Below are 26879 nucleotides of genomic sequence, written 5' to 3'. Positions count from 1 at the left end.
TGCTAAAGAGACTGTCTATTTTCCAATGGATACTCTTTCCTGCTTTGTGAAAGATTAGTTGGCCAGACATTTGTGGGTCCAATTCTTGGTTCTCTATTCTATTCCATTGGTCTATGTGTCTGTTTTTGTGCCAATATCATACTATCTTGATGATTACAGTTTGTAGTAGAGGCTAGTCTGGGATTGTGATGCCTCCCACTTTGGTTTTCTCTTTCAATATTACTCTGGCTATTTGGGGTCTTTTGTGTTTCCATACAAATTTTAAGATTGTTTGTTCTAGCTTTGAGAAGATAGCTGGTGCAATTGGCATTGCAGTGAATGTGTAGAGTGCTTTGGTTAGTATTGACATTTTAACAATATTTGTTCTTCCAATCCATGAGCATGGAACGTTTTTCCATTTCTTTGTGTCTTCTTCAATTTTCTCGCAAGTTTTCTATAGTTTTCAGCATACAGATCTTTTACATCTTTCGTTAGGTTTATTATTATTTGGCTGGTTAGGTTTGCTTTCTCTTTCTGTTGCTTCATTATGGGTGCATAGAAACACAACCGGTATCTGTACATTGATTTTGTATCCTAGGGTTTTGCTGAATTCATGGATCAGTTCTAGCAGCTTTTTGGTGGAGTCAGGTTTTCCATGTATTTTGTCATCTGCGAAAAGTTAAAGTTTGACTTCTTTGTCGATTTTGATACCTTTGATTTCATTTTGTTGTCTGAATTCTAATGCTAGGACTTCTAACACTATGTTAAACAACACTGGTGAGAGTGGACATGCCGGTCGTGTTCCTGATCTCAGGAGGAAAGCTCTTAGTTTTTCTCCATTGAGGAGATAATAGCTGTGGACTTTTCATATATGGCTTTTTTGATGTTAAGGTATGTTCCTTCTATACTGACTTTCTTGAGGGCTTTTATTAAGAAATGATGCTGTATTTTATCAAATGATTTTTCTGCATCTATTGACAGGTTCATATGTTTCTTATCCTTTCTTCTATTAACGTGATATATCACACTGATTGATTTGCAAATGTTGAACCAGCTCTGCAGCCCAGGAATGAATCTCACTTGATCATGGTTAGTAATTCTTTTTATATGCTGTTGAATTCGATTTGCTAGTATGTCACTGGGAATTTTCACATCCATGTTCATCAGGGATATTGGCCTGCAATTCTCCTTTTTAGTGCTGTCTCTGTCTGGTTTGGGAATTAAAGTAACGCTGGCTTCATAGAATCCAGAAGCTTTCCTTCCATTTCTATTTTTTGGAACAGCTTGAGAAGGATAGGTATTAACTCTGCAGTAAATGTCTGGTAGAATTCCCCAGGGAAGCCATCTGGTCCTGGACTCTTATTTGTTGGGAGATTTTTGAGAACTGATTTAATTTCTTCACTGGCAATGGTCTGTTCAAATTTTCTATTTCTTCCCATTTGAGTTTTGGTAGTGTGTGAGTGTCTAGGAATTTTTCCATTTCTTCCAAGTTGTCCAGTTGGTTGGCATATAATTTTTCATAGTATTCTCTGACAATTGTTTGTATTTCTCACGGGTTCATTGTGATATGTCCAATTTCATTCATCATTTTATCTATTTGGTTCCTCTTTCTTTTTTTTTTTTTTTTTGAGAAGTTTGGTTAGGGGGTCATCAATTTTATTTTTTTAAAAAACTGAGCTCTTGGTTTCATTGATGTGTTCTACTGGTTTTTTTAATTCTATATTCTTTATTTCTGCTCTAATCTTTATTATTTCTCTCCTTCTCTGGCCTTTAGGTTTCTTTGCTGTTCTGCTTCTTACACAGGTTAATGATTACTATCTGTTTTCTTCACATTCACGCAGTAAGATCTTGAGAGATCAATAAATATGGGGGTGAAACCCCTGTTTGGGGCTCTTATCTCCTCCCAGACATTAGCTTCTCTTGTATTCAATTCTGCATCCTCTGGGTCCTCTGGGACCTCTGCCTATGGGAGAGGCCATACAGCCTCTACAAAATGCCCTTCTAGCACAGGAACTGCTCCCCATGTGGCTTGTGGACCCCTCAGACCTCGCTGCCTGCTCCTGGAGGATTCATCCTTCCCACCGGAGCACTGCCAGGTATTGAGCTGCAGAATTTCTGACTCTGCCTTCCCCTGTTTATAGAGTCCGAATGGTATTGAAACCCTCTCCTATCTCCCTTTCTTGTTCACTTGTGGGTGTTTCCACTCTTTCTCTCCACCTACTTTCCCTGGGAATGCTTTTCCTGTACTCTACCCCTTTTCTCTGTCCTCTCTCTGCAAAAACACGTCCCTACCCTCTGTGGCTTCTTTCTCCTCCACTTCACCTCTGTTCCATGTACCTGTCAAGTTATGCAGATAATCCTCAGACCAATTTTATAGGTGTGCACAATGGTTTGGTGCTGACCTAGTTGTATTTCAGAGACAAGAGAGGCAGAGAACTTCCATGCTGTTCTGCCTTCCTAGCCTCCCAAGATTTTTGTTTCTTGAGGTAGGCCTGTATCACTCTAAACTTTCCTCTTATAACTACTTTTGCTATGTGCCAAAGATTTTGGACCATCGTGTTTTGATTTTCAAGTGTTTCCATGTATATTGAAATTTGCTCTTTGATTTCTTCACTGACCCATTAGTTGTTTGGTAGCATGTTGTTTAGTCTCCATGTGTTTGTGTTTTTCCTATTTTTTTTCCTTATGATTGAATTGCAGTTTCATATCATTGTGGTCTGAAAAGATGCTTCCTGATACAATGCTAACCTTAAATTTGAGACTTGTTTTGAGGCTTAACATGATCTATCCTGGATAAGGTTTCATATGCACTTGAATGTATATTTTGTTTTGGGGGGATGGAATGTGTATATGTATTATCTGTTAAGCCCCTCTGTTCTAATATGTAACTTGTGGCCACTGTTTCCTTATTTTCTGTCTGATCTGTCCATTCGTGTTAAATTTTCCTACTATTATTTTACTGTCAATTTCTCTATGTCTGTTAGTATTTTATGTATTTAGATGCTCCTATTTTGGGTGGATAAGTGTTTATAATTGTTGTATCATTTAGTTTGACCTCTATCATTACGTGGTTAATTCCCTTCTCTGTTTCTTGCTACCATCTTTGTTATAAAGTCTACCTTGTCTGATAAATAAGCATTGCTACCATGGGTTTTTCCCCCACTTCCATGGAATCTTTTTTCCATCCTTTTGCTTTCGGTATGTGTCTTTACATCTGTAGTGACTCTCTTTTAGGTAGCATGTAGATGAGTCTTTTCTATCCATTTAGTCACTGTAAGTCTTTTTTTTTTTTTTTAACGTTTATTTATTTTTGAGACAGAGAGAGGCAGAGCATGAACAGGGGAGGGTCAGAGAGAGGGAGACACAGCATCCGAAGCAGGCTCCAGGCTCTGAGCTGTCAGCACAGAGCCCGACGCAGGGCTCGAACTCACGGACCGTGAGATCATGACCTGAGCTGAAGTCGGCCACTTAACCCACTGAGCCACCCAGGCGCCCCTAGTCACTTTAAGTCTTGATTGGAGCATGTGGCATGTAATCCATTTCCATTTAATTATTGATAGGTATGTACTTACTGCCATCGGAATTGTGTGTGTGTGTGTGTGTTGTAGTTCTCTGTTCCTTTCTTCTGCTTTCCTGCTTTTAGCATTATGCTTGGATTTGTCTTTATTGGGCATCTAGTATAGATTTAGATTTGTGGTTACCATGGGGTTCATATATATCCTATATGATTAGCAGTCTAGATTAAGTTGATGATCACTTAAGCTTAAATACATTTTAAAAGCACTGAAGTTTTACTCCCTGTTTTATGTGTATGTTTTATATCTTTTTAATGTATCCTTTGACTAGTTTTTGTAGATGTTAATTGATTTTACATTTTTACTACTTTTGTTTTAATCTCCATACCAGCTGTTATAATGTAAACCAATGATTTTTTGATTTTATGATTCTATTTCACATTTGGCAGAAAACAGCCTTAGACTGATGTTTTAGTCCACTTACAGTAATTGTAACTACTCACAACATAGGATTTCTGCCATATTTCTGTGTTTCCTCCATATTCTATTGCCTTTTTATCTATCTTTTAAGTATTTTGCAATACATATTTTAATTATCTCATGCTGTAGACTCTAAGTCTAAAGTTCTCTCTTGGCCAGCAAGAGAGCAGATGCAGGATTAAAAGCGAGAGACGGCTAATGTCTGGGAAAAGACAAGACCCCCAAGTAAGGGTCCTTACCCCATATTTATTAAAATCAGAAGGCTTACAAATGTGATGGGAGTGCACAAAGAGACAATGAATTGGTAAACATGAACTCATGGGCATGAGGGAAAGGGGGTTTTGAGGATATACGGTTGGGGTTTGGGTCAATATAAAACAATCCTGGCACCAGGCAGATGGTTGTTAACAGCAGACAGGAGGTGCCGTGTCTGTTTATCTTAGCTAGCCTAGGGGATAAGACAGAGCAAGTAACCTCAGGGTTAACAATGCACCTTTTCTTTTGCTAATCAGCTCTGCTCTGCAGTTTCATCTGCAGTGCAGTGGTCTACAGCCCTATTTACCTGTTTGCCTAATTTGGTCCGTCCTTCCTGTGAAAGCAGCTTTCTGCTATAGTACTAAATTGGGGGGGGGGGCACTTTTGCCCTGAATACCTAAGCTTGCTTACCTCATATACCTTTGTACTGGGGGCCTTTGCGCCCCCTCCTCTATTCTGGGGGCAATCCTGTTTCCCAAGCGTGGATGTGAGCATCCTATGGCTTTGTAATTCTTTATGCCTTGTTAACCCATCAGTGCAGACTCGGAATTCCTAAGCTTATTCTCCACAGTGCCCCCTTTTTGTTTTTCTTGGTTCTTTTAGTTTTGTGTTTGAGGACCATCATGACAAGCTCCTGGTCCTTCTTTTGCTTTTGGATGGCTTGGAGGGTGATTCTGCAAAGACATAAAAAGAGACACGGTAAAAGCATTCCACTTTCCAGAGTTATCCAGAATTTGAGATGGGTGCTAGCTGTGAGAAAGGATTTACATTGTGCCACATTTCCCAGGAATCAGCCCATTTTTAAGCTGATCTTCTACATATTGTAGCTGTTGGCACAATGTCATATCTAAATTTTCTGTATTGTCAGAGAGTTAGGAAGAAAAGACACTGCGAAGGTGTGCCTGGACAGCATCCCAAGCCTAGGGGTGATTATAAGGAATGCCAGTCATGCAGATATGCTGGTAGTTAGGGTCACAGGGCAGTTTAGAGTGGAGGAACAAGCCTTCCTGTTGCTTTCCAATAAATTCCACTGCAGCCTCAAGAGCTTCGAGGCAGGCTGAAACATGTTTATCAATGGAAGTCTGGCTTATAAATTCTTTGGTAGTGTTGACCATATTTATTAAGGACATGGGCTAACTGGATAGTATGATGCAGGCTGACTCCAGCTACAGTGGCAGAGGCGATAACACCTACTGCTGCTAGGATGCCCATGATCAGCAGGCCAGCAAATCTTTTTTGCCTTACAGCAGAATGCCAGTGTTAAACAGGCTTGGAAAGCGCACCTAACTCCTGATAGATGTATATAGGGTTCTAGAGCTATTAACAGGAACCCAGGCTGAGACATGCTAACTACTAAGAAGGAGGAGATATTTAATTGGGTGATGTTATCAGTACTTACGCAGGATATAAACCAACTCTGGGAGGTAGAGATATGATAATTACTTCCTAGTTGTTGGATCTGTAAAGTGGACGTAGCAAAGAAAACATAGGGAGAAGGGACACAACTAGTGGTCCATGCAAATTGATTGTTGTGCAGGGAGGCCCAAGTTAGGTTAGTATGCTGATTTACATAAATTTCACCGTGGCTAATGGTACGAATGAAGAAGGGAAGACCTAGCTTCCAAAGGTTAACAAGACAACGTCCTTTTAATTTCCCTTTATGTGCAGAAATTATAGGTCCAGACAAACCTCCATCTTTCCAAAAAAATACTCTCCCTACTAAACTGGTCAAAGGATATGGTCTTTTTTGAATATTTTGTTTCAAGATGTCCTCTAGGACCCCTGTCAATAATAGTCCAATTACCCCAGTGAAGGTTATGCTCAGTCTCTCCATTACAGGTTGTCCAAGGAATATTATTCCAGGGGTTGTCTGAATATTTGAGACTAGAGCAAGCTGTAACAGGAATGTGAGATATGCCTTTTTTTTTTTTTTTAAGTATATCGAAGCTTATGGCTGAGAAAAAAAGTAAAATTGGCCTTGTAGAGGGTTTGGGCTGTACATGCAAAAGCCAGTTGATTTTTAAGACAAGCAGATAAATTGCTGAACTTAGTAACACACATAGGAGGCGCTGAAGTAAGCCATCACTGCGGTCTTGGCATATAAAGCTAATGTTTTTGTTCCGTTTGGAAGGGCGGGTTAAGACTGGCTCCTTCCATGAACTCTGTCATTATTGCTAATAGGAATATCTCAGGCTAGGAGTGTTAAGGTATCAAATATAGATGGCTTAAGGAGATGATCCCAATATGAATATTGACCTTGGCCTGGACAAATGAGGGCAAGGAGAAGAATCAGGGTTACACAAATCGAATTTTTGTTAACGACAGAAATCATGGCCATCAAATGTGAATCAGGGGTATATATATAATATCACTGTGTTATAAGAGGATGCCGGCCTGGTTAGACAGGCATTTAAGGCTTCCCCATGTTATATGAGGGGCAAAGACTTGCATTTGTGGACTGACTTCAGGATGAGGAGTCCGTGAAGAGGCTTCCTCCATCTTGAAAAAGAGGGGCGGTGGCCGCTCACTCAGTCATTCTCCGGAAGTCTTGATTCATTGGAAGATATCCTACGGGTCTCCACCATGCCATGGTAAGGCTTCACCTTACCCCGAGAGGGGATCCACAGAGGTCCGGAATCTGAAAGAACACGAGTATATCCTCGACCCCAGGTGAGAAGTTTAGTGAGCCCAGTTCGTGTGGGCCCCTTTCAGGGGTTTTGCATAGCACCTTAGGGTGACAGGGTTTATATTATTTTGAAGAATGTCACTCAGCTACAGTTAGTCCTTGAGGATTAAGATTTAAAAAGCTAAGAGTAATCATAGTATGATTAAGAAGGAGCTGAGGTTGTAATGCAGACAACCAGGGGTATCTCCCCCTTTTTGTTTTTTTTTTAACATGTTTTTGAGAGTAATATATGCTTATTTTACAACTGTTTCACCTGTGGATCATAAGGAATGGGTAATTCCAACCAAGGCTTAAGTAAAACAACTTAAAAGGGTGTGTTGTCCTGTTGTTTTACCCTTTTTTGTTAAAATTATTTATTTACTTATTTATTACCATTAACAAAAATATATCTTTCTGTGGTTGTCGTAGGATGCACTAATTTTATTTTGGCTCAGCAGTAACTTATATATTGATCATCCATCGGCCATTGGGGGAGGGGGCTAAATGACCAAAGTCAGGGTCTGTTCCCCTGCCTTTTTTAGCAATGCCCATATAAATATGTTTCAGCCATGTGGATACCCATTTGTGGCATACAGTGGGCTATGTTTAGTAAAATGGCTTCCACGTATCTTAGTAAAAGTCCTTCATATATTATCCATTCTTCATACGGTAGAGGCATCCATTCCTCTGCTAAACAGGAACAACACAAATGTGGAGGATTTGGAGGCTGGCACCAAGAGTATTGCCATCATTTTCCCAGACTTTGGATCAAAGGAGGGGGAATCTTAATCTTAACCCTGTGTGTTTTTAAAATGCATTTATTTTAACCTTAGTCTGTTCTGAGCACATGTAAAATTTCTTTTTAAAGATTTTTCTTCACGAAACTTCTACAACTTTTTTTGCATTTAGATTTTGTCCCAAGGCATTTCTTTTCAAATAACCAGTCTTATTTAGGACAAAATTACTTTCTTTTACCTTCAACAAAATTATATTTCCATTTCTTATGTCTTTTTTTCATATCTACTTTTCTACATACAGAGTTGCTTTTCTTATTTTTATCAGTTTTAACTACATTTATTGATAAATTTTAATTCTTAGAAACTTCAATCTCCAGTGAAAACTAAGTAGTAACCAACTGTGAATTGTCTGTTATATGAGAAAATTCTTTAGGTGGTAGACTTATGAATCCATTAAGCATAAAGCATGTTTTTTTAATGGATTTATCTTTTTTTTTTTTTTTTTTTTTTTTTTTTTTTTAGCATTTATTCATTTTTGAAAGGCAGAGAGAGACAGAGCGTGAATGGCGGAGGGGCAGAGAGAGAGGGAGACACAGAATCTGAAGCAGGCTCCAGGCTCCGAGCTGTCAGCACAGAGTCCAACATGGGGCTCAAACTCACTAACTCTGAGATCATGACCTGAGCCGAAGTTGGCCGCCCAACCGACTGAGCCACCCAGGCACCCCTTTAATGGATTTAAATATTCTTAGTTTTTTTTGTTTTTTTTTTTTGACTTAAGTCAGAAACATAAACCTATGTTAAGTACAAAATACTTCAACATTCCATTTGATTTAGAAGAGGCCTAAATGTCTGAAGAACTTAATTTATCATTTAAGCAAAACGTTCAAGTCTTAGGTTACCAAAGACCCTGAAAGCTATCTTAACAATTACCCATGAAAACAGCAAAAAGGCAAAAAAAGTTAACCATTAAGTCATCCTTTATGTTAACAAATTGGAACAGAGATAACATGAGCTTATTTGACCTTTAATAGACCTTAATAGAATAAGGATCTATAATTTAAAAGATATGCCTATCTTAACATTTCATCTGTGTCCCCTTAAAAGTTTACCATTGTTAATTTTTTTCCTGTGGAACCAGTGAGGAAATCTGAAGTTTAAGGGGGTGTTTTTTCCTTTTTGACAGTGTGGGGAGGAGGAGCTGATGCTACATGAGACACTGAAGAGCCAGATTTGAAGGCTGCACCCAAGGTAATGCAGAAACAGGAGGAATGGGAAGGGAAGGCAGAAAAAGTGAGGTGCCTCCAAGAGGCCTGAAGGCAGACAAAGGCACAGAGGGCAGAGAAAAGAGTTCACGTGGTCCTAAAGCCTGTCAGCTCAGACAGGTGAGCAGATACCAATTTTTGTTTTGTTTTGTATTATTTGTTTTGTTTTCCACTAGTGGAATTAGGCAGTCTATGTCAGGCCAGAAAAGACAGGGAAGTTCCCCGAAACAAAAGGAGTTTCGGCAGCTGCTTGGGAATATTCCTTAAAATCTCTATCCAGAGATAGACTAGCCAGAGACAATTAGCTCTAGTCATCATACTCATTAATCCAGGAAATGAATGAGGGAGAAGCCCTCACATGTAGTTAAAAGTAACTAGCATGTATAGGGAGAAACAGTAAGAGAGTTAGAGTCTCCTATATTGGGGATAACCTGTGTAAAATACACTGCACTATTTTAGTGGACTGTTTTACTGACAATGATAGGAAGCTGGGCTTGCTGCCTTGGATGGGAATATTGCCCTGTGCCAGACAGTTGTTAAAAAGACCCCAGAACAACAGCAGCAAAGTTCTGCATAGCACGAGTCATGCAAGCACATGAAACTCTGGGGCACAGATAGCATACCGGGCTAGGGTCAGAATGATGTCCATAGGAGAGCCCCAGTCCCAGACACACATGGAATAAGCACCACAAATATTTTCTAAAATGCCAATTGTAAAAGGGCTGTGATGGTCATACAGCTGAACTGATTTTTGCAATTCTTTTACTATTGGAAAGAGCAGGCCTTCATGGATGTAGTGCCCATTTTTCCTGATAATGGGAAACAGCTGGAATTTACTGGCCTCATGGGCTTTTTAAATGTACTTTTTCATTGGGCTAAGGACTTTATCAGAGCCGGCTGGTGAGGTTTTTAGAGGCTCGATATCGCCCCACCCTTTTGGGGGAGGAGGTGTATCTTTTGGCTGTACAGGCACCAGAGGCACAGCCTGATTATAGGGGGACGGAGGTTTTTCCTCCCTTTTAGATAACTCTGTGTCTTCATATACATTGTCCAAGCTCAAGGGGAGAAAAGCAGTGTGGATGATGGACCAGGTGAGGATTACCTCAGGGGGGACATTAGCCTTTTCAGAATGCCAGGCCTTCAGTGTTTTCTTTATTTGTTCCCATACTTCAAGATCTTAAGTTCCTTGTTCTGGGGACCAAGGGCAATTTTGTTGGACAGTCAGCAATAATCTAAGGAGAGCCTTATAATTTAGAGTAGTCCATGCTGTATCTCCTAGGGACTGATGAATTCGAATATAGCACTTTTGTTTAGGGGCTAGGGAGCCTCCCATGGTAGAGCTCTCAAAACATCCTGTGGCAGCAAATCCTAATATAGTTCCACTTTATCCCTTACCTCGTCAGATAGAGACTGTATCCGGTGCGATTGTTTTCTTGGAGCCCCTTAATTGTCTGCAGCATCATGCAGTCCTCATGTCGCACCACCTCTTGGCCATGTTGGCTCCTTGCCCACGTTGGTCCATAGTACCCCTTTCCTTCTTTCACCTCAGGGTCACCATCTGTTGTAGACTCTAAAGTCTAAAGTTCTCTCTTGGCCAGCAAGACAGCAGATGCAGCATTAAAAGTGAGAGATGGCTAATGTCTGGGAAAAGACAAGAGCCCCAAATAAGGGTCCTTACCCCGTATTTATTAAGATCAGAAGGCTTACAAACGTGATAGGAGTGCACAAAGAGACAATGAATCGGTGAACATGAACTCATGGGCATGAGGGAAAGGGGGTTTTGAAGATATACGGTGCTTGGGGTTTGGGTCAATATGAAACATGGGGCGCCTGGGTGGCTCAGTCGGTTAAGTGTCCAGCTTCAGCTCAGGTCATGATCTCACGGTCCGTGAGTTCAAGCCCCGCGTCAGGCTCTGTGCTGACAGCTCAGAGCCTGGAGCCTGTTTCAGATTCTGTGTCTCCCTCTCTCTCTGCCCCTCCCCTGTTCATGCTCTCTGTTAAAAATACAATAAAAAATAAAAATAAAATAAATAAACGTTAAAAAAAATATGAAACAAATTCCTGGCTCTGGGCAGATGGTTGTTAACAGCAGACAGGAGGTGCCCTATCTGTTTATCTTAGCCAGCCTAGGGGATAAGACAGAGCAAGTAACCTCAGGGTTAACAATGCACCTTTTCTTTTGCTAATCAGCTCTGCTCTGGACAGTTTCATCTACAGTGCAGTGGTCTATAGCCCTATTTACTTGTTTGCCTAATTTGGTCCTTCCTTCCTGTGAAAGTAGCTTTCTACTACAGTACTAAATTGGGGGGGGGGCACTTTTGTCCTGAATACCTAATCTTGTTTACCTCATATACCTTTGTATTGGGGGCCTTTGCCCCCCCCCCCCCACCATTCTGGGGGCACTCTTGTTTCCCAAGCGTGGATGTGAGCATCCTATGGCTTTGTAATTCTTTATACCTTGTTAACCCATCAGTGCAGGCTCAGGGAATTCCTAAGCTTATTCCCCACAATCTTGTCATTTATTTCACTCTACATCTCTTCGTTGTTTTCTTTTTGGTTTCCCAGGGAATTACTAATAATATAACAACCTAGCTTGCATTAACACCAAATTCTTTTAATAGTATCCAAAATACTTGTTCATATACGGTTTTTGTTGTTGTGCCTTCCTTTGTGCTGTTACGTCACACAAAATCTCTTGTATATTTTGTGCCAACAACACAGATTGGTGCTTTATGCAGTTCTTTTAAATCAAGTAGGTTAAAAACAACAAATACATTTGTAGTGTCTTTTATATTTACCTCTCTGTAGTTAATACTTGCTGATGCTCTTTATTTCATCATGTGAGTCAAGTTTTCTCCATGTTTTTTCATTTAGTATTAATGACCTATATTTTTTTTAATTTGAATTTTTTTAAATTCTGTATTAAAAAATTTTTTTTGATGTTTATTTTTAGAGAGAAAGAAGAAAGAGAGAAGTGAGAAAGAGAGAAAGAAGAGAGAGAAGTGAGTGGAGGAGGGGCAGAGAGAGAGGGAGACACAGAATCTGAAGCAGGCTCCAGGCTCTGAGCTGTCAGCACAGAGCCCGACGTGGGGCTCAAACCCAAGAACTGTGAGATCACGACCCGAGCTGAAGTTGGACGCCCAACCGACTGCGCCACCCAGGCGCCCCTTAAATTCTGTATTTTTGAGAGAGAACACATGCAAGCAGGGGAGGGGCACAGAGAGAGGAACATGAAGTGGGCTCTGCACAGACAGCAGCTTCAGTTCAGCGAGCCTGATGTGGGGTCTGAACTCATGAACCGTGAGATGATGACCAGAGACAAAGTCAGATGCTCAACCAACTGAGCCACCTAGGCACCCCAAGCATCCGACTCTTGATTTTGGCTCAGATCATGATCCCAGGTTTGTGGGATCAAGCCCCATGTCGGGCTCCACACTGAGTGTGAAACCTGCTTAATATTCTCTCTCCCTCTGCCTCTCTCCTCTGCTTGTGTGAACTCTCAAAAAATAAAAGATTTAAAATATTTTTATTCAAGGGTACCTGGGTGGCTCAGTCAGTAGAGCATCCAACATTGGCTCAGGTTATGATCTCAGGTTTGTGAGTTTTTGTTTTTAATTATTTTTAATTTGCATCCAAGTTAGCATACAGTGCAACAATTATTTCAGGAGTGTATTCCTTAACTCCCCTTACCCATTTAGCCCCCCCTCCCACAACTCCTCCAGCAACCCTCTGTTTTTTCTGTATATTTAAGAGTCTCTTACATTTTGTCCCCCTCCATGTTTTTATATTATTTTTGCTTCCCTTCCCTTATAGTCATCTGTTTTGTATCTTAAATTCCTCATGAGTGAATTCATGTGGTATTTGTCTTTCTCTAATTTTGCTTAGCATAATACCCTCTAGTTTCATCCACGTAGTTGCAAATGGCAAGATTTCATTCTTTTTGATTGCCGAGTAATACTCCATTGTGTATATGTACCACATCTTCTTTATCCATTCATCCGTTGATGGAAGTTTGGGCTCTTTCCATACTTTGGCTATTGTCAATAGCACTGCTATAAACATTGGGGTGCATGTGCCCCTTCAAAACAGCACACCTATATCCACTGGATAAATACCTAGTAGTGCAATTGCTGGGTAGTAGGGCAGTTCTATTTTTAAACTTTGAGGAACCACCATACTATTTTCCAGAGTGGCTGCACCAGTTTGCATTCCCATCAGCAGTGCAAAAGAGATCCTCTTTCTCTGCATGCTTGCCAACATCTGTTGTTGCCTGAGTTGTTAATGTTAGCCATTCTTACAGATGTGAGGTGGTATCTCATTGTGGTTTTGATTTGTATTTCACTGATGATGAGTGATGTTGAACATTTTTTCATGTATCAGTTGGCCATCTGGATGTCTTCTTTGGAGAAGTATCCACTCATGTATTTTCCCCATTTCTTCATTGGATTATTTGTTTTTTGGGTGTTTGAGTTTGATAAATTCTTTATAGATTTTGGATACTAACCCATTTGCAAATATCTTCTTCCATTCCATCAGTTGCCTTTTAGTTTTACTGATTGTTTCTTTCACTGTGCAGAAGCTTTTTATTTTGATGAGGTCCCAATAGTTCATTTTTGCTTTTAATTCCCTTGCCTCTGGAGACATGTTGAGTAAGAAGTTGCTGCGGCCAAGGTCAAAAAGGTTTTTGCCTGCTTTCTCCTCTAGGATTTTGATGGCTTCCTGTCTTACATTGAGGTCTTTCATCCATTTTGAGTTTATTGTCTTTGATGTAAGAATGTGGTGGAGGTTCATTTTGCTGCATGTCGCTGTCCCGTTTCCCCAGCACCATTTGCTGAAGATACTGTCTTTATTCCATTGGATATTCTTTCCTGCTTTGTCAAAGATTAGTTGGCCATACGTTTGTGAGTCTATTTCTGGGTTCTCTATTCTGTTCCATTGATCTGAGTGTCTGTTTTTGTGCTAGTACCATACTGTCTTGATGACTACAGCTTTGTAATACATCTTGAAGTATGGGATTGTGATGCCTCCAGCTTTGGTTTTCTTCTTCAAGATTGCTTTGGCTACTCAAGGTCTTTTCTGATTCCATACAAATTTTAGGATTGTTTATTCTAGCTCTGTGAAGAATGCTGGTGTTATTTTGGTAGGGATTGCATTGAATATGTAGATTGGTTTTGGTAGTATCGACATTTAACAATATTTGCTCTTCCAATCCAGGAGCATCAAATAGTTTTCTTTTCTGTTTATCTTCAATTTATTTCATAAGTTTTCTATAGTTTTCAGTATATAGGTTTTTCACCTCTTTAGTTAGATTTATTCCTAGATATTTTATGGGTTTTGGTTCAATTGTAAATGGGATCAATTCCTCGATTTCTTTTTCTGTTGCTTCATCATTGGTGTATAAGAATGCAACAATTTTCTGTGCATTGATTTTATATCCTGCAACTTTGCTGAATTCATGGATCAGTTCCTGCAGTTTTTTGATGGAATCATTTGGGTTTTCCATATAGAGTATCAGGTCGTCTGCAGAGAGTGAAAGTTTGACTTCCTCCTGGCCTATTTGTATGCCTTTTTTCCTTAGTGCTTCCTGACTGCTGAGGCTAAAACTTCCAATACTATGATGAATAACAGTGGTGAGAGTGGACACCCCTGTCGTGTTCCTGACCTCAGGGGGAAAGCTCTCAGTTTTTCCCCATTGAGGATATTAGTGGTGGGTCTTTCATACATAGCTTTTATGATCTCGAGGTATGATCCTTCTATCCCTACTTTCTAAAGCGTTTTTACCAAGAAAGGATGCTGTATTTGTCAAATGTTTTCTCTGAATCTATTGAGAGGATGATGTAGTTCTTGTCCTTTCTCTTACTGATATGATGTATCACATTGATTGTTTTGCAGATATTGAACCAGCCCTGCATCTCAGGTGTAAGTCCCACTTGGTCATGGTGAAGAATTCTTTTAATGTATGGTTGGATCCAGCAGGCTAGTGTCTTGTTGAGGATTCTTGCATCCATGTTCATCAGGGTAATTGGTCTGTAGTTCTCCTTTTTGGTGGGGTCTTTGGTTTTGGAATCAAGGTAATGCTGGCTTCATACAATGAGTTTGGAAGTTTTCTTTCCATTTCTATTTTCTGGAACAGCTTCAAAAGAACAGCTGTTAACTTCTCTTTAAATGTTTGGTAGAATTCCCCTGGAAATCCATCCAGCCCTGGACTCTTGTTTTGGGGGAGATTTTTTATTACTAATTTCTTTACTGGTTATGGGCCTGTTCAAATTTTCTATTTCTTCCTGTTTCAGTTTCAGTAGTTTATATGTTTCTAGGAATTTCCCATTTCTTCCAGATTGCCCATTTTATTGGTGTACAGTTGCTCATAATATTCTATTATTGTATTTCTGCTGTGTGGTTGTGATCTCTCCTCCTTCATTCTTGATTTTATTTATTTTGGTTCTTTCCTTTTTCTTTTTGATCAAACGGTCTAGGGGGTTTATCAGTTTTGTTAATTCTTTCAAAGAACCAGCTCCTGGTTTCATTCATCTGGTCTACTGTTCTTTTGTTGTTGCTGTTTGTGGTTTTGCTTTTTGTTTCCAGAACACTAATTTCTGCTCTAATATTTATTATTTCCTGTCTTCTGCTGATTTGGGTTTTATTTACTGTTCTTTTTCCAGCTCTTTAAGGTGTAAGGTTAGATTGTATATCTGAGATCTTTCTTCCTTCTTTAGGAAGGCCTGGATTGCTATTTACTTCCCTCTTATGACCACCTTTGCTGTTTCCCAGAGGTTTTGGGTTGTGGTATTATCATTTTCATTGGCTTCTATGTACTTTTTAATTTCCTCTTTAACTTCTTGGTTAGCCCATTCATTCTTTAGCAGGATGCTCTTTAATCTCCAAGTATTTATCTTTCCAAAGTTTTTCTTGTGGTTTATTTTGAGTTTGATAGCATTGTGGTCTGAAAATATGTGGTATGATCATGATCTTTTATGTACCTGTTGAGGGATGATTTGTGTTCCAGTATGTGATCTATTCTGGAGAATGTTCCATGTGCACTGGAGAAGAACGTGTACTCCGCTGCTTTAGAATGAAATGTTCTGTATATATGTTAAGTCCATACGGTCCAGTGTGTCATTCAAAGCCATTGTTTCCTTGATGATTTTCTGTTTAGATGATCTGTCCATTGCTGTAAGTGGGGTGTTGAAGTCCCCTACTATCATGGTATTATTATCAATGAGTTTATGTTTGTGATTGATTTATATATTTGAATGCTTCCACATTTGGAGCATAAATGTTTACAACTGTTAAAACTTCTTGGTGGATAGACCCCCTTAATTATGATATAATGCCCTTCTTCATCTCTGGTTACAGTCTGTATTTTAAAATCTAGACTGTCTGATATAAATATGGCTACTCTGGCTTTCTTTTGGCAACCATTAGCATGATAGATGGTTCCCCATCCCTTTACTTTCCATCTAAAGGTGTCTTCAGGTCTAAAATGGGTTTCTTATAAACAGCATATAGATGAATGTTGTTTTCTTATCCATTCTGTTACCATATATCTTTTGATTGGTACATTTACTCCATCCACATTTAGAGTGAGTACTGGAAGATACGAATTTAGTGCCATTATGTTTCTTGTAGAGTTGGAGTTTCTGGTGGTCTCTGGTCCTTGCTATTCTTTGTTCCTTTTTGTCTTTTTAGTGTTTTGTTTGTTTTCGACTTTTCTCCCCTCAGTACACCTTAAAATTTCCTGCAGGGCTGGTTTAGTGGTCACAAACTCATTTAATTTTTGTTTGGGAGACTTTTAATCTCTCCTTCTATTTTGAATGACAGCCTTGCTGTATAAAGAATTCTTGGCTGCATATTTTTCCAATTCACCACATTGAATGTATCCTGCTACTCCTTTCTGGTCTGCCAAGTTTCTGTGGATAGTTCTGCTGCAAACCTGATCTGTCTTCTCTTGTAGGTTAAGGACTTTTTTTTCCCCTGCTGCTTTCATGACTCTTTCCTTGCCTGAGTATTTTGTGAATTTGACTATGATATGCCTTGTTGATGGTCAGCTTTTGTTGAATCTAATGGGAGTTCTCTGTGTTTCTTGGATTTTGATATCTGTGTCATTCCCCAGGTTAGGAAAGTTTTCCAGTATGATTTGTTCACATAAACCTTCTACTCCTTTCTCTCTCTCTCCATCTTCTGGGACCCCTATGATTCTGATGTTATTCCTTTTTAATGAGTCACTGAGTTCTCTAATTCTTACACCATACTCTTTTGCCTTTTTTTTCTGCTTCATTATTCTCTGTAAGTTTGTCCTCTATATCGCTGATTCACTGCTCTTGCTTCATCCATCCTTGCTGCCGTGGCATCCTTCAAGATTGCAGCTCAGTTGTAGCATTTTTTATTTCATCCTGACTAGCTTTTACTTATCTCTGCAGAAAGGGATTCTAATCTTTTTTCAACTCCAGATAGTATTATTATCTTGACTCTAAATTCTAGTTCAGACCTCTTGCCTGTATGTGTGTTGATTCTTACTCTTGTTCCATTCTGGTGATCATTACATGCAGTCAGTTTCAAAACTCTTATTGCACTTTTCATTTTGGCCTGATTTATTTTTAGGTCTTTTATCTCTCTGGTAAGGGTCTCTCTGATGTGTTCTATGGTTTCTCAAGTGTAAGGGTCTCTCTGCTGTGTTCTATGGTTTCTCAAGCCCAGCTAGTATCCTTATGATTGTTGCCTTAAATTCTGGATCAGCCATATTACTTTTATTTGTTTTTATTAGATGCCTGGCTGTGACCTTTTGTTGTTCTTTCTTTTGGGATGAATTCCCCCATCTTGGCATTTTGTCTAGGTCTGTCTTCTTCTGTGTTAAGAAAGCCTGTTAATTTCCAGCTTCTGAGAGTAATGGCTTTACAAAGAAGAGGTCATAAAATGTCCAGAGCCTCATGCTCCAGGAAGTGTCCTGCATACACTCTGCTGCTGTGTTTTGGTGCTGTATCCCTCAGGTAAGTTGCCCACAGAGTTTCTTCTTACCTGAAGTTGTCAGTATTTGGACCTTGGCCAGAGTGTGGCAAGTTTTAACTAGGTGTGCTCTGCTCTGCTCGTTAAGAGAGACCTGATGCTACTTACACTAGAATTGAAGCTTTGAAGAACTATGGTCTGTAAACATGTACAGGGGTGTGTGCTGGTATTCTGGGGGAGGGGTCTGCTACACTGTTCTTTAGGCACACTTGCCTGAGAAAGTACCAGAAGAGTGCAGGGGGGTGGGACTTGGTGTAAGCAGGTCAGGCAGCCAGTATTGGTGCTGTGCTCTTTGCTGAAGTTGGTTTATGCTTAGGGATGTGGGAGGGAAATGGCACCAGCCAGCTTCTCTCTGGAGAGAGGAGTACATGCTGGCTGCTCTCAGGGAGGCAGTTTCAGAGGAATTAATAAATTCCCCTTGTACATTTTTCAGATCCCTAATTTCAGTCTCTGGGCTGCTTGCCTTCCTGGAGCAGCTCAGTGCACCGTGGGCTCTATCCCAGCCAGGCCAGCTGACTTTTAAAATTCCAGATTTCCAGGACCTAGTATGGTGGGTATCTATACTGATCCTCTGGTAAAGGGTCTCACCATGCTGGGACTGATGCAGGTTTGACCCAGAAGGGCAACTGTGCCAGAGCACAGTGGCATGCAATATGGAGCAGAGCAAGTGTCTGGGTTGGCTGCCCTCAGCAGGTGTCTGTGCACCTATGCTGAGGGCCAGGGTAGGGAAATGGCACCCATCAGTTCTTTTGTCCCCAGAGAGGTAATGCTACCTCTCATAGCTGTGCTCTAAAGAGAATGAACAGGCTCTCCCTCTGCCACTTAGGTGTTCCTTAGATTGCACAGTGTGCCCTGGAGGTGTTTACCTGCCTCTGTCTCTTGAGTAAGGCAATGTCCTCAGGGTTCTATCCCAGCCAAGCTAGGGAAACTCTGATACTCTAATCTTTGAGCCCTGCTGCTTGCAAAAACTCATGAAAATCAGCCCTTGTCATTTTCCCAGCCAATGGCTTTAGGGGAAGTGCTCTCCTTGTGCTTATCCTTGTGCTCTCTACTCTCTCTCGCCTTTCTCTGTGACCAGAGCTCCCTCCTCTCTGCAGCACCATGATCCATTTCTTCCCCAAACCGTGTCTCTGCATTTCCTGTCTTCCTCAAAGCGGCCTCTTCTCTCCCTTTAGTTGTGAAGTTTGTTCTATCCAACTCAGGTTGATTTGTTGAATAGTCAAAATGATTTGATAGTTATCTAGCTGTGTTTGAGGGATGAGGCAAGCCTAGGGTCCTCCTGTTATGCTGCCATCTTAGCTTCCTTCTGATTATAGTGATTTTTTATTTATCTGTGTAGTTATCTTTATCAGTGTTATTTCTTCATATGGCTTTGAGTTACTGTCTAGTGTCCTTTCATGTAAACCTGAAGGACACCCTTAAGAATTTATTTTGAGGGAGAGAGGGTTTGAGTGGAAGAGGGGCACAGTGGGAGAGAGAATCCTAAGAAGGCTCTGCTCAGTGCTACCCCAGCTGATGCAGGGCTCAACTCCATGAACTTTGAGATCATGACCTGAGCCAAAATCAAGAGTCAGATACTTAACCAATGGAGCCACGCAGGTGCCCCTAAACATTTCTTACAGGGCATATCCAACAGCCACACTCTCCCTTAGTTTTTGTTTATCTTGTGATGCCTTAATTTTTCCTTTACTTTTGAGACAGTTTCACCAGATACAAAATTATTTGTTGACAGGTTTTTTTTTCTTTCAGCAATTATTAAATATATTATCATCCTACCTCTTGCTAAAGCAATCTTCTGAGAAAATGGCTTAATTTTATTGAAGATCCCTTTTATATGATGTTACTCTGACTGGTTTCAATATTCTTTTTTTTAGCTTTTGATGCTTTATGTTTTGGTGCAGGACCCTGAGGTTTACACACTTGGGAGTTAACTGAGCTTTTTAGATTTAAAGATGCATGATTTTTTTTTTTATCACTTTGGGGAAGTTTTGGCCATGATTTATTCATAGATTCTTCCTGCCCCTTTCTTGCTCTTATTTCTGGGAGTCCTATGATGCATATGTTTGTATTCCTTTTTTTAAAGTTTATTTTATATTTTATTTTAAACTTTATTTGAGAGGGGGAGAGAGAAAATCCCAAGTAGGCTCCATGCTGTTGGCATGGAGCCCAAACTAGGGCTTGATCCCATGAACCACGAGGTCATGAACTGGGCCAAAATCAAGAATCGGCCACTTAACTGGCCACCAAGGCACCCCCATATGTTTGTATTCTTGATGGTATTCTACAGGTCTCTTCTCTGTTCACTTTTCTTTTTTCTTTCTGCTCCTCAGACTTGATCATTTCAGTTGTCTTACCAAGTTTATTGACTCTTCTGTTCAAATCATCTTTAAAAACTCTAGCGAATTTTTCATTTGTTATTGTATTTTTCAGTTCTAGAATGTTATAATTTCTTTATATAATCCTTTATGTTGAGAAACTTTTTCCTGGTTTTGTTTAGCTCTTTTGAGCATATTAAAGATAGCTGATTTAAAGTTTTTGTATAGCAAGCTCAATTTCTGTGCTTCTGGAGCTCAGTTTCTCTTAATTTTTCCTCTTTGTGAGCTATATTTTCTTGTTCCTTTGCATGCTTTGTCATTTTTCTTGTTGAGAACTGTATGTTTTAAATACTATAATTTGGTAACTCTGGACCCCAGATTCTTCCCCCTCTTTAAAGTTTGCTTTTGTTACTTAGTGTTGGTTGTAGTAGTTTGTTTAGTGACTTGAGTAAAGTTTCCATTTGTGGGATAGTCTCTAAAGTCTCTGTTTCTTTAATGTATGGTCAGTTGAATTCCTAAGGAAGGAAGCAAAGGAAAGGAGGAACGAAGGAAGGAGGGGCAAACACAAAAGGAAAGGAGGAGGGAAAGGAAATGAAGGAAGGAAACAAAGAGGAAAGGAAGGAATAAAAGAGGAAAAAAATACTTCTTCAGTCTTTTACAGATTGGCTCTGTGTTGGAGCACTCACTCATCGTTTATTAGGCTTTTATAACACAGAACATGGAACAAGAATTTAAGGAAACCAGGAGAATAGTGTCCTAACAAATATACAGTATCAATAAAGAGAAATTATGAAAAAGAATGTAAATTCTAGATTTTAAAAATATAACTGAAGTGAAAAATTCTATGCAGAAGTTCAATAATAAGCTTAAGCTGGCAGAAGAATGAATCAAAAAATTTGAAGATATGTCAACTGAGATTATTCAGTTTGAGAAACTGATTGAAAAAAAAAAAACTAACAAGAACATAGCCTGAGCTACCTGTGGAATGCCATCAAGCATGCCAAAATGTACATAAATAGATATACAGAAGGACAGGACAGATATAAAGAGGCAGAAACAGCATTTGAAGAAATAGTGATTGCAAACTTCTCAGATTTGATTAAAAACATTAAAAAGTGGGGGAGAAAGGGAAATGGCAGAGTAGTAAGGTCCTGAGCTTACTTCATCCCACGGACACACCGAGGGAACAACAAAGATGTATTGTATTTCACTCTGAAAATGACCTGAAAACTGACAGATCTTCCACAGCGACTCACAGAGGGAAGGCGACATCAGAAATGGCAGGAGGGGCAGAGAAGTGGTTGGGAACCAGGTCCCCAGGGTGAATGACTGCAACAAAAGGGACATCACAAGCTTGGAGTGAGGGAATCAGATCCCACAATGGGCACCACTACCCTTAGGACATTAACTGGGAAGATGAGTCCTCATATGTCTAGTTTTGAAAATCAGTCTGGCCTAACTCTAAAAGTGTCTGAAAACTACAGGAAATCTAGCTTCCACCATGTTTAGCCAGCATGCTAAACAACTATGCCAAGACAACCACAGAAGCAGCAGTTTCAAAAGTGCCTCAAGTACATGGGGTAGAAGGGAAGGGATCTCCAGACTTCTCCAGGAACAAAAGTATTGGCAGGTACCATTTTTCTTACCCTTCCCCAGCCTAGATAACTGGACCTTGTAGGAGCTAGTTCTAACATTCTCCATCTACATTGCTAGCACCACATGCCCTGCCCATGTGTTCCTCTGATGACCAACCCCACCCAACTCATCCCAGCACATGCCCCTCCAAAGCAGTTACTATCCTGCCACATCCAGCAGGCAACCCCACTGGTACCAACACCCCTGCAAAACAACTCTTGCCCTGAGTATGTAGGTAGCTAACCCCATACACTAACATGGCTGTAGCTCCTGCAGGTAGGGCTCTTACCTGGATGTGCAGTGAGCCAGCCCTGCCTTTTGTTGCCCCTGGTGTCATAGCAGGTAACTGCAGACAACCAGACTAAGCGCTGGTCATGCCCAAGAGCAAGCTTATGGTGGATGCAGCCAGTCCTCTCAGAAGCACAGGGAGAAACTCTTCCCACCAGTGAGCCTGCAGCAGCTGCACTGGACCTCTCAGCCACTAGTGTATGGAGTAAAACCTGTCCACAATGCACCTTCAGCATCCAGAGGAGATCATTACAGCCAGTTCTTCCCACCAGTATGCCCACAGCAATTAACAATTAAGGCTCAATGTCAGCAAAATATTAGCAACCCAAATTCAACACTACAGAAAAGGATCGTTCACCATAATCAAGTGGAATGTATTCCAGGAATGCAAAGATAGTTCAATATTCACAAATCAATCCGTGCAATACATCACATTAACAAGAGGAAGGATAAAAACCGTACAGTCATCTCAATAGATGGGAGAAAGAGCATTTGACAAAATAAACACTGGTTCATGCTAATAACTCTCAACAAAGTGCATTCAGAGGGAGCATATCACAACATAATAAAGCCCATATACAAAAATCCCACAGCTAACATCAGACTCAATAGTGAAAAACTGAAAGCTTTTTCTCTAAGATCAGGAATAAGATAAAGTGTCTACTTACCACTTTTACTCAATACATTACTAGAAGTTCTAGCTATAGCAATCAGACAAGAAAAAGAAGGAAATGGCATCTGAATTGGTAAAGAAGAAGTTAAATTGTCAGTATTTGCATATGACATGATACTACAACTTGAAAGGCTCCACAAACATTATTAGCACTAACAAACTCATTAATGTTGCAGGATACATAGTTAATATACAGAAATTTTGTGTTCCTATATGCTATGAATAGTGTAGGAGAAAGAAATTAAAACTGCCATTTGTAAATGCACCAAGAAGAATAAAATTCCCTACAATAAATTTAACCAAGGAGGTGAAAGACCTACACTCTACAGGACACTGATGAAAGAAACTGAATATAAACAAATGGAAAGATATACCACGCTCAAGGACTGGGAAAATTAATATTGTTAAAATGTGCATACTACCCAAAGCAATCTTCAGATTGAATGCACTTCCTATCAAAATACAAATGGTGTTTTTTTAGAACTAGAAAATAAGCCTAAAATTTATACAGAGACACAAAAGACCCCAAACAGCCAAAGCAATCTTGAGAAAGAACAAAGAAGGTATCACAATACCAGATTTCAAGAGATACTACAAATCTGTAGTAATCAAAAACAGTGTGGTACTGGCACACAAAGAGACATATACTTCAGTAAAATATACAGAACAGAAATAACAAGTTTATATGGTCAATTAATCTCCAACAAAGGAGGCAAAAACACACAACGGTTAACAGGCACTCTCCTCAGTACATGGTGCTGAGAAAATCAGCTGATGCAGAAGAGTAAAATTGGATCACTTTCTTACACTATACACAAAAATAAATTAAAAATGGCTGACTTCTGGGGAAAATGGTAGAGTAGGAGGATACTAGGATCACCTTATCCCATGGATACACCTAGAGAACACCTGGCAGACTGGCAGAACAGACTCCCTAAAGCTAAATGTAGAGAAGAAGCCACATCAAAGAGGGTTGGAAGGGTAGAAACAGAGTCCAGAGTTAAATAGACCCATGGGACTATCCCTAGTAGGGAGGAACACCTTATACATGAAGAGGGAAGAGAAACAGACTCTCACACCAAGCACCCCAGGCATGGGGGGACCTGCATAAGACGAGTCTGTGTAATATTTGGCTGTGAAAACCAGAGGAGCCTAATATTTTGAGTTTGTATAATTTGTGGGGCTTAACACTGGAAGTTTAAAAATCAGTGGGCTCCACTCTGGAAGAGTGGCTATCTGATGGGCAATAGGAAAATGAGTCCCTGCCCTTAAAGAGACAGAAAAAATGGCACCATGGTGATACAGCATAGAAGGAGCAATTTGAAAACCATTAGGGGTGTACAGGAGGGACACTTGTTTACTAATCTCATGTGTGTGCTGGAGGGGCAGGGATCTCTGGGGGGCTTCTCCAGGAACAAAGAAGCTGCCAGATGCCATTTCCCTCCCCTGCCCCCCCAAGCCTTGACACACGGACCCCCTCTGGGAACCAGTGTAGTGCAAACACTTTTGGCCTAGCGTGTTAACAGCACCCACACCCTGTGTTCTCTTGTGGACCCAGCCCTCCAATATACCCTAGGCCCAAGCCCATGCAAAGTGGTGCCACAAACCTGGCAGTGTGCAAGCAGCCTTGACAGGAGGCAGCACCACTCCAAAGTGACTCCTGTCCAGGGTAGAGGGGGAAGATGACCACACACAACAGTCCAAATGTGAACCCAGCTGTGCACTAGGGTCAGACATCTGTGGGAATGGCCAGGCCCACCAACAAAAGCTTCTCAGGGGACAACACAGAGAAATCACCCTGCAGTTTGGTGCTACTGTATCTCTGGCAAATACCTGGTCTGACTCAACTCAAGCTCACAGTGGCCCAACACTGGCCCACTAACAACAACAGGGACCAAACCCTGCCCGTGACAAAGAAAGCCACTGATGACTGAAGACAAAAGTGGCTCAGCCATAACAAGAGGGCTCACACAACACATATAGACACCCCTGAAGCACCAGTCTCTGGTGAGTGGGAGACTTTGCACAGGAAGATCCAACAGAGCCTATTCTTCATAAGGCCACAACTTTCGAGAGTGGGAGATATACAGACACAGAGAAGTAGACAAAATGAGGATACAGAGGAATATGTCCCAAAGAAAGAACAAGACAAAATCACAGCAAGAGAGCTAAACAAAATGGTCATAAGTAATATGCCCGCTAGAGAATTTAAAGTAATGATCATAAAGGTATTCACTGGGTTTGAAAAAAAGAGTACAGGACCTCAGTGAGACTCTTAATAGACTGAAAACATAAAGAACCTATCAGAGATGAAAAACTGAAATTTAAAATACAGTAAAGAAAATAAATAGACCAAAGGAAGCAGAAGAATTGGTTGAGTGATCTGGAGAAGACAGGAATAAGTAATAAGTAATGAGTGATCTGGAGGAGACAGGAGGAGACAGGAGTGATCTGGAGGAGAACAGAAGAGTGAAAAATAATAACAAATGAGAGTTAGGGAACTCAGAAATACTATAAAGAGTAATAACAGCTGCATTATAGGGATCCCAGAACAAGAAAAGAGAGGAAGGAGGCAGAAAATGCACTTGAAGAAATAATAGCTGAAAACTTCCAGAATTTGGGGAAGGAAACCAATCAGGATCCAGGAGACACTGAAAGCCTCCAACAAAAATCAACCCAAGGAGGTCTACACCAAGACACCTGGTAATTAAAATAGCAAAAAATACTGATAGACACAGAAATGTAAAGGTTGCAAGAGACAAAGATTACATACAAAGGAAACCCCAAAAGGCTATCAGGTGATTTTTCAACAGAAACTCTGTAAGGCAGAAGGGAGTGGCACGATGTATTTATTCCAAGTGCTGAAAGGGAAAAATCTCCAGCCAAGAATATTATATCTAGCAAGGCTATATCATTCAGAATAGGAGAGATCCAAAGTTTCCAAGACAAAAGTTAAAAGAATTTGTGACCACCAAACTAGCCCTACAAGAAATTTTAAGGGGGACTCTGAGTGTAAAACAAAAACCATGAGTAAGAAAAGTAGGAAGCACAAAAGCAAAATAAATAAATTATATCTGTAAAAATCAGTCAAGAAAAGCACAAAATAAAGACATAAAATATGATACTGAATATCTGAATAGTGGTGGGGAATAAAGAATGAGTTCAAAATTAAGCAACCATCAGTTTAATATAAACTGCTACATGCAGATGTTATATATACATCTAATGGTAATCATAAATAAAAAGATACGCAAAATATAAGAGTAAGAAATCCTTCACTAAAGAAAACCTGCAAACCATGAAAGATTGAAAGTATCAGAGAAAAATTACAAAACCCACAGGGCCAGTAACAAAATAGTAGTAAGTGCATAATTATCAATAACTACTTTGAATGTAAATAAAGTTCCAGGTTTTTTTTTTTTCACAGACTGAAAAAAAAATACATAGATTGACAGAATGGATTAAAAAAAAATAAAAACCAAGATCCATCTATATGCTGCCTACAAGAAAATCATATCAGACCTAAAGACACATGCAGGTTGAGAGTGAGAGGATGGAAATGGGGAGCCAAGGAGGCTCAGTCAGTTAAGCATCTGACTTTGGCTCAAACCATGATCTCATGATTTGTGAGTTCAAGTCCTGCATCAGGCTCTGTGCTGACAGCTCAGAGCCTGGAGCCTGCTTCAGATTCTGTGTCTCCTCCTCTCTCTGCTCCTCGTCCACCCCCCCTCAAAAATAAACAAATATTTAAAAAAATTAGAAAGTGAAGTAAGGGGATGGAGAAACATTTACCACAGAAATGGATGTCAAAAGAAAGCAAGGGCGGCAAAACTGATATCAAAATAGATTTTAAAATAGTGACTGTAAAAAGAAACACACTATACAAAAATAAAGGGGACAAACAATGAGATACAGCAAGTATAAAAATACATGTACCCAACATGGAAGCACCCAAATAAAAGCAGCTAATAATAAATATAAAGGAAGTATCTGACAATAATACAATAATAATAGAGAACATTAATGTCCCACTTACATCAATGGACAGGTTATCTAAACAGAAAATAAATAAGGA

At 40.0% G+C, this 26879-nt stretch overlaps 1 long non-coding RNA gene across 1 annotated transcript; it reads right to left on the bottom strand.

Moving 5' to 3' along the window:
* Positions 1-4412: 4412 nt before the first annotated feature.
* Positions 4413-26879, bottom strand: LOC122205303. The gene is made up of 4 exons (XR_006195993.1): positions 26841-26879; positions 10289-10534; positions 6693-6867; positions 4413-4903 (listed from the first exon to the last, which is right to left on the bottom strand). It is a non-coding gene; the product is annotated as an uncharacterized LOC122205303 (long non-coding RNA).

The sequence above is a fragment of the Panthera leo genome, chromosome D4, assembly GCF_018350215.1.
Source record: "Panthera leo isolate Ple1 chromosome D4, P.leo_Ple1_pat1.1, whole genome shotgun sequence".
In the NCBI taxonomy this organism is placed as follows: Eukaryota; Metazoa; Chordata; class Mammalia; order Carnivora; family Felidae; genus Panthera; species Panthera leo.
This window is presented reverse-complemented; position numbering and strand designations above follow the sequence as displayed.